This window comes from Tamandua tetradactyla, chromosome 9 (assembly GCF_023851605.1).
Source record: "Tamandua tetradactyla isolate mTamTet1 chromosome 9, mTamTet1.pri, whole genome shotgun sequence".
Taxonomy (NCBI): domain Eukaryota; kingdom Metazoa; phylum Chordata; class Mammalia; order Pilosa; family Myrmecophagidae; genus Tamandua; species Tamandua tetradactyla.
Window position 1 is genome coordinate 44,432,864 of NC_135335.1, and position 9,304 is coordinate 44,442,167.

Consider the following 9,304-nt stretch of genomic DNA (forward strand, 5'->3'; position numbering starts at 1 on the left):
ACAGTTTTTAGGTTTGTTTTGGTTTTGTTTTGGTTTTTTTGTATCCCTTTTACACCACAATTTTATATCCCATTTTTCCATCATAAATACTTTTCATACATTATTATACACTTTTAAATAATAACTAACAGTTAAAAACTTATTGAATGCTTACTATTTACCAGTCACTATTCTAGGTAGTATTAAGTATAATCCTCTGAGCAACAACCTAAGATGTTATTCTCATTTGTCAATGAAAAAATAAGGTGCAGAAAGATTGGGTCACATGTCCAAAAAAAGGTTACTGTGCTGTCTTGAAAGGATGTATGTCCCCTAGAAAAGCCATGTTTTAATCCTAATCCCATTTTTAAAAGGCAGCCGTTTCTTCTAACCCCTATTCAGCATTGTATGTTTGAAACTGTAATTAGATCATCTCCCTGGAGATGTGATTTAATCAAGAGTGGTTGTTAAACTGGATTAGGTGGAGGCATGTCTCCACCCATTTGGGTGGGTCTTGATTAGTATACTGGAATCCTATAAAAGAGGAAACATTTTGGAGAAAGATTCAGAGAGAGCAAAGGATGCTGCAACACCATGAAACAGAGAGTCCACCAGCCAGCGCTTTGGAAGTGAAGAAGGAAAACACCTCCCGGGGAGCTTCATGAAACAGGAAGCCAAGAGAGAAAGCTCACAGATGACACCATGTTTACCATGTGCCCTTCCAAGCCGAAAGAGAAACCCTGACTGTGTTCACCACGTGACTTCTCACTTGAGAGAGAAACCCTGAACTTCATTGGCCTTCTTGAACCAAGGTATCTATCCCTGGATGCCTTAGATTGGACATTTTTCTTGGCCTCAGAACTGTAAACTAGCAACTTATTAAATTCCCTTTTTTAAAACCCATTCCATTTCTTGTGTATTGCATTCCAGCGGCTAGCAAACTAGGACAATTGCCGAAGTTTCAAGTGATAGTGCAATAAACACAATTGGTAGCAAAATATTCTGATACTATGAAATTACTTAATAATTTCTCTATCAAAAGACATTTAAGTAAGTTCTAAAAAGCTCTCCAAATGTCTCTAAGTTTTCTCTTTTCTAAGTATTTTGTCCTAGAAAAAATTTCCAAGAATAAAAATCACTCTGACAAAGGGTATGAGATTTTTCTAGGCTCCTGATGCATTTGATAAAAATGCTTTTCCAAAGGGTTGAACCGACTTTCACAGTCACCAGTAATAAGAGTGCCCACTTCACAATAGCCTCATCAATGCTATTTTAGTTTTTAAATCTTTGCTGATCGTTACTTTAACTTTGCATTTCTGTTATTACCAGCAAAGTTGAACATTTCTTTTTGTCTGTGCATCTGGTTTGTTTCTTCTTCTTGAATAGTCTGATGTCATCTTGAAAATAATTTAAGAACTGTTCTAAACGTCAGCTGATAAAATGAATATAAAATATGAGTTTCCTTTAAAAGCAGATATGTGACTTATGAACATCAAAATTCAGCATAACTCTCACCAGAAAGAGAAATACAATTTATATGTGTATACTATCCATATTGGTATTTAAAAAGACATGAAACAATTTTTACTATTCTTTGTTCTTGCACCTTAAGTAATTTTTAACTGATCATTAAATTTCCTGGTTTACAAAAATTTATTACTATCTAGCCTTCCTTTTGATGACTAAATAAATTAATTAACAAAAGGAAAGTTTATATATCACAAAAGGATATAATAAGGGTTTTCTAACAACAAAGAAGTCATTTGGGCTTCTTTAATCATAGGACAGACTACTAGTGTTTATTGACTCCTGTAGTAATGATCTCCTGTTCCAACAAGATGAATACATACGGGTCTATATTTGCTGCTCCATTCTTTAGGCACCATAAATTGGAACCCTGCAATAACAGATTCAGCTGGCATGATATCAGGCATGTAGTGGACCATAGGGGAAACAAAGTGTCCATCTAAGATCCTACAGTCTGAGTCCTCTTCAATCTTTTCTATATATACTGGATAATTGCTTGAAACCAGATTCTGTCATCTTTCTCAATTTCCAATAATCTTTCTAAATTCAAATAGCCTTATGAGGTCCTCTGGCCTTCCCCATCCTCTGATACAAAGTTTTGTGAGAAGAAGTCTCTGGTATAGAATATCTAACTTGCTCACACCCATTAGTAGCAATCAATCATCTTGGTTCAAGAAGGCCGATGAAGTTCGGGGCTTCTCTCCAAGTGAGAAGGCACATGGTGAACACAGCCAGGGTTTCTCTCTCATCTGGAAAGGCACATGGTGAATATGGTCAGGGTTTCCCTCTCGGCTGGAAGGGCACATGGCGAGCACCTGGCTTCCTCTTTCATGAAGCTCCCCAGGAGACGTGTTCCTTCTTCATCTCCAAGGATCGCTGGTTGGTGGACTCCCTGCTACTTGTGGCTATGTCATTCTTCTCCGCTCTCTCTGAATCCTCTTGTGCACTATTTTAAAATCCTCTTGGCCCACTAAGGTGGAAGGAGTCAGTTGCTGCTGTGTTGACTAGTACGGTGCCTGTGTAGACATGGCCCTCGTTGCCTACCTCTTCCGTCCTGCTGTGGGACTTGGAACCCCCTCTGAACAATCTAGAAGAGTAGGGGGGTTTATGCCCAAGAAGCCACTCTCAACCAATGGGGACAGGAGCTGGGGGATCAATGCTTCTCTCTTGTCCCCAGGGTGCACAGCTCTGAAATGAATTCCTTAAGCTTTCCAATAAGTCCCAGCAACATGGAGCACCAACTACCCTTAGCCAGGGCAGGTGGGAAGGGCAACTTAATAACCGAGTCTCTTTTTTTTGGGAAGCAGAGAAAATTACTGTTTTACTAAACTATTTATAGTAAAAATATTTATAACCAAGTTATCAAAGCAGTTAATTTGTAGGCCATTCCCAGAATCTGGGGACAACTTTTACATAAAATGCTCCTTGATAATTATATTCATAATAATCAGAATTATTTGGTACTTTACCTGTAGCAAAAAAAGGAAAGAAAGAAAGAAGCAGAAGTCCCTCTCTGGGTATCCTTTCTCCCTAAAATGGAATGGGGAACCTCATGGACTTTATTTTTCTGCCCTGGAGTAATTCTTTCCTATCTTCCTCCAGAGTCCGTCGGAAACGGCAATGAATTTTGAAGAGACTAGAATCACATTCAAATTTTCTTTGAAAGTAGCCATAATGAACACTTGCTCCTTAAAAAAAGAAAAAAAAGGCCAAACTAGGTTACTTCCTGAGATATTTCATCCAGCAAGAAGAACCAATGAACTTGGCGTCCAACTTCAGGCTATTTTCTCTTCTCTTCAAAATCTTCATAAAAATAATTCACTCAAGTTTAAAATGTTTTTCACTTTTATCTATATTGTTGCAATAAAAATATTTGGTTATGAAGAGGAATATCTGAATGGTAAAAAACATTCTCAGTCTTTGATTTTTCTGCGCTCTATGCCCTAATTTTAACCCAACTGCATTTCAACAACATTCAGCTCCAAAGTAAAATATATATATATAACTTAGTATATACAGTTTTAAAAGACAGTATTAGTAGGAAAGAAATTTCCAAATATTTGAGGGAAAAAAAGGCTTTGATTCACCTTCCTTAATGAAAGAACATTTTCAGAATTGGGGCAGCTTTCCATGCTATGCAAAGGGTAACTCTCTTTTATTAATTGTTCTTAGAAAGTCTGCTTTGTGTAGGAAGAAAAGTTTTAAGTGGACATATCTTTATATGTATTGGCTCAGATACACAAATATATGAGAAAAATCCAGACTGCATCCTTCCATTACCATAGTGATGTTTCAAAATATTTGGGAAAATCCAGAGGCAACTGAGTAACAACTTCATGCAATGTCTTTTTTTTTTTTGAGTGTCTTTTGATTAGTTGATTTAAATCTTCATTCCAGAACAAATCCCCTTCTAAAACTTTATCTTTCCTGTTGGAATTCAAAGATTCAACAGGAAGATTGAAAGCTGCCATGCTGTAGGTCTCAAGAAGTTCAAGAGCAGTTCTTGGGCTCAACTCAAATGGTCTAAGAGCTTTGGAGCCTTCCGAAGGTGCTCCAGCAATCAAGTGAGCTGCAAATCTCTGCACTACTAGGATGGTGATGTCTCCACAGTGCATGCAATTCCCAAAGAGCAGTGTTCTGGGCATTGCAGTACCTGGGTTCATCCAGCTCAGGGAGGAAAACCCCACAGCCCTGAGATTCATTGTCAAGCAACAGATCTGTTTTGGAAAGGTATGCATCAGTTTATTCTGTTAGTCACTAATATGTCAATGCTTGAATTTGGAAGAATGTGAAGAGTAAGTATAGCAAGGCGCTTGATGAAGGCAAAGGCTCGCTGCTGAAAAACTTGTTCCTGCGCTAGTTAGAGTGATGTCATGGCCCTGAAGAACAAGCTCAGCACCTTCATTGGTGGTATCTGCATGTAACTGGAACAGTGTTTTGTAGGCATGTGCACAGAATTGCATTAGGCCAATATTCAGAGCATCACCCTGTCCAGAAAGAGTATGAAAAGCAGTCTGAACACAGGGAAGAATTCCTCAGTAGTTAAGTCCCGGACTCAATGAGAATATGTAGAACTATTAATAAATCATCAAAACATTCCACATTTACAAGGTGAGCAAATTTGGCAAAACTTTCTATACCTGGGCAGGAGAGAAGACTTCTGTGCCTTCTTCGGTATTCTGAAGCCGGTTACAAACACGATGTTCAGAGCCTCTGTGTGCAGTTTAAGTTTTTCCTCTGCACTCTCTGAAGCTCTGCCTCTTGATGCTCTCACTTGAGGTTCTCTTCTGCTTTCTCCCACTTGCTCTGTATTCTTGGAAGTCATAAACTTTTTTAAAAATTTTTTATTAATAAAAAAAATTACAAGAAACAAACATTCCCAACACATACACTCAGCAATTCACAATATCATCACATAGTTGCATATTCATCATCATGATCATTTCCCAGAACATTAGCATCAATTCAGAAAAAGTGATAAAAAGACAACAGAAAAATATAACAAACAGAAAAAAAAAATTTACAGGCCATACCCCTTACTGATCCCTTTAATTGATCACTAGCATTTCAAACTAAATCTATTTTAACATTTGTTCCCCCTATTATTTATTTTTATTCCATATGTTCCTCTCATCTGTTGACAAGGTAGATAAAAGGAGCATCAGACACAAGGTTTTCACAATCACACAGTCACATTGTGAAAGCTATATCATTATACAATCATCATCAAGAAACATGGCTACTGGAACACAGCTCCACATTTTCAGGCAGTTCCCTCCAGCTTCTCCATTACATCTTGGATAACAAGGTGATATCTACTTAATGCATAAGAATAACCTCCAGGATAACCTCTTGACTGTTTGGAATCTCTCAGCCATTGACACTTTGTCTCATTTCACTCTTCCCCCTTTTGGTTGAGAAGGTTTTCTCAATCCCTTGATGCCGGGTCTCAGCTCATTCTAGAGGTTTTCTCAATCCCTTGATGCTGAATCTCAGCTCATTCTGGGATTTCTGTCCCATGCTCCCAGGAAGATCCACACCCCTGATAGTCATGTCCCACGAAGACAGGGGGAGGGTGGTGAGTCTGAAGTCATAAACTTATTTTTGTTTGTTACTGTCCTCTATGTCTTTTTTCACTTCTACTTCCTTGGGTCTCAGGCATAAGAATGTCTTTAACATGTCAGGCCTAACTTCATAATTCCTGCCCTTCACAAAACCAGAAATTACTTTAATTAACCCAAGAGAAGCTTGGCCTAAGCTATCCTCTTGTTTAAAGAGCTTCTTCACTGTCTCACAACACATTTCAGATATCGATTTTGACGTGTCATTCTCGAGAGGGACAATTAATACAATGATATTGTTGTGAAAGTTAAAATGAGTAGTGCCACCAATACAGGCTCTTCACAGCCACTTCTGCCAGTCCTTTATATGCCTTTAATGGAACTACATTATTTCTCTTCAGCTTCCTCCATTTCCAGTCTTTAACCATTTACTCCAGATTTTCCAAACAAAAATTGTATTGGCTAACCAGGCTTTCTTCAAAGCTTTTGGAATTCTTTGCAAGTCTTGGTAGATTTTTCTGCTTCTATTAGGGGTCAGATTTTATATGAAGGAGTGATATCTTTAAATAACTCCATCAGAGAAACTATCACCAGCTTGCAAGCAGTAACAGCCTGTATTGGTTTGTAAGCTGCCTGAATGCGATGTACCTGATTTAATAAATTACAAGTTTACAGTTCTAAGCCTATAAAATTGTCCAAACTAAGGCATCCAGGGAAAGATACCTTAATTCAAGGAAGGCCAATGGGTCAGGAACACCTGTCAGTTGGGAAGTCATGTGGCTGGCATCTGCTGGTCCCTTGCTCCTGGGATCCATTGCTTTCAGCCTCTGTACCTGTGGGGATTCCTCATTTTGCTTCTCTAGGGATGGCTTTCATCTCTTGGCTTTCCTTGGCTCTCTCCAGGTTCTGGCTTGTTAAACATCTCATGATGATATCTGCTGGGCTCCAAGGAATTCAAACATCCATGTCTCTGTTCTCCAGGTATCAGCCTCTGTGTCAGCTCTGCTCTGACTTTTCTGTCAGCTCTATCATTTCTGAGATTTCTCCAAAATGTTTCCCCTTTTAAAGGCTCTAGTAAACTAATCAAGACCCATCTGGAATGGGTGGAGACACATCTCCATCTAATCATAAGGTCACACCCACAATAGGGCATGTCACATCTCCATGGAGGTAATTTAATCAAGTTTCCAAACTACAGTACTGAAGGTACCCCCACAAGATTGGATCAGGATTAAAATATGGCTTTTCTGGGGTCAGCATAATAGATTCAAACCGGCACGTAGCCACATCAGGATTCTGTTCCATCAGCACGGAATGTAATTCTTTCATTTTTTAAATATCACTTTCCGGATCTGATAATATGGCAGATGCCAAAGCTACAATACACATTTTCTTCCCCTGCAGTTTCTTCTTCCTCTCAGTTAAATGTTCTTCTATGTTCAGCTCTTGAACGGGATCTTCAGTGATGTTTTCCTCTTGATCCATCTCTTTTTTTTAACCTTCTTCATCTTTGTTACTACCAATAACTGGCTTCTCCCTGGTCTATAGGATTATACCACTTTTATCTTTGATAGGAAGCAAGTGGATCAGTTCTTTCTCTGATGCAGTTTGCATATTTCTTGGTATTTTTTTCATATTTCTCTTTAATGCTCTCATGCTCCCATTTCGAGGCATGAACAGGCTTACTAGAAGAAAGATCTCTTGTTAGAAAAGATGTCTTTGCCCTAATTCCTTCATAAGCTGTAAGCCATCTTCATCCATTATATCTAAAGAATCTTCCTCTTCCCTCTCGATTCTTTTACCTGATCATTTTTCCTTTGGGTCTTCCAGTGGCATGGGTTCCTTAGAGACAGCGTCTTTTCCAGTTTGCTTAGTTTCCTCTGTTCCTTTCGATGGTTCTTGAGAGTATTTTGTGGTTTAATGTGCTAATTTTTTAGTTTGTCTTCAAGTTTGACTTGACTTGTTTTTAGCCACTTCCAAAACTTGGGATCTGTTTTTTACTTCATCTCGGCTTCATTCTTAGGCCTGAAGGAAATCACAGCCCAACAGTTTCACCATCAGTAGAGATAATTTAGCAATCCCATGGAGGCTACATACATGCCAAAGCTACATACATGCCGAAGCTCAGTAAAAGATTCTTGTACTAGTTTTCCCTCCTTCCTGATTCACTCTGCTCCTGCTTTACAATCCCCGGGGATACATTCCAAAAGCACAAGGCTTTGTACGAGGCTATGATGCCTGCTTTCAGTATATTTCATTATGTTCCTGTTTATGTGGATGTACAGCTTTTATCCTTTAGTTTTTACATAATAAAATATCGCACACCGAATAGGGAACTTAAAAAGATTCCAGCAACGAAACTCCTGATTGAAGGTAATACCAAGACAGCAAGCCCAAGAGGACAACAGGAAAATGGCAAAGCTGAGTCTTCTCTTACTCCAGCATGAATTCTTCATCAGGTGCAGAGAAGAAAATAATTTTTGTAACCTTAATAATACATTTAAATAAATAAATTAGAATATTATTTTTTTGGTTATCTAATTTTTTTTAGTATCTTTTCATGATTTTTGTTGCTGGAAGTTTGAAAGAACAATAATAGTGTCAATAATTATTTCTAAAATCATTCAAAGTACCTGTAAAGGGCTTATGTCAAATGGACCAAAGATACAACATATATTCATGAATCAATGAGGAAGAACATAAGGAAATTAATCTAGAAAGTTGCACAGAGATTGCGTTAGGAAAGACTTTAAATACCACGCTAAAAAGATTGAACCACTTCTCTTCTATGATGTGCTTTTGAAGAATTGCTTGCACATTTATGTTTTCAAATTTTTATTTCAATGGCAATAAAAGCTATAGTGCGTTGTTAATCTCTTTTTTAAAAAATGTTTTTATTGACAAATCTTCACACACATGTAGTCCATACATGGTGTGCAATCAATGGCTCACAATATCATCACATAGTTGTGTGTTCATCACCATGATCATTTCTAGAATATTTGCATCACTCCAGAAAAAGAAAGAAGAAGAAGAAGAAACCTCATTCCCATACCCATCACTTCTCCCTCTCATTGACTACTAGCATTTCAATCTACCCAGTTTCTTTTGTCCCTTATCCCCCTACTATTTATTTATTTATTGTCCATATTTTTTAACTCATCTTTCAATACCTTCGATAAAAGGAGCACCAGACACAGGGTTTTCACAATCCGACAGCCACATTGTATAAGTTTTATCTTTATACAGTAGTCTTCAAGAATCAAGGCGACTGGCACAACAGCTCAACAGTTGCAGGTACTTCCCTCCAGCCACTCCAATACGCCATAACCTAAAAATGGGTATCTATATAATGCATAAGAATAATATCCAGGATAACCTCTCACTCTGAAATTTCTCACCTACTAAAACTTTATTTTGTCTCCTTTCTCTCTCCCCCTTTTTTAAAATTTTTGTATATTTTTTAAACATAACAACATACAAGCATGAACATTTTTACCATATGATCATTCCATTCTTGGTATGTAATCAATAACTCACAGTCTCATCACATAGTTGTATATTCATCACCATGATCATTTCTTAGAACATTTGTATCAATTCAGAAAAAGAAATAAAAAGAAAAAAATTCATACATACCATACCATTACCCCTCTCTCTCATTGATTGCTAGTGTTTCCATCTACCCAATATATATATATATATATTTGGGGGGGGGGTTACATGGTCCAAGAATC

General features: G+C 37.7%; 1 pseudogene; it reads right to left on the reverse strand.

The window, feature by feature from the left end:
• Positions 1-3,782: 3,782 nt before the first annotated feature.
• Positions 3,783-7,584, reverse strand: LOC143645665 (nucleolar complex protein 3 homolog pseudogene; annotated as a pseudogene).
• Positions 7,585-9,304: the final 1,720 nt, after the last annotated feature.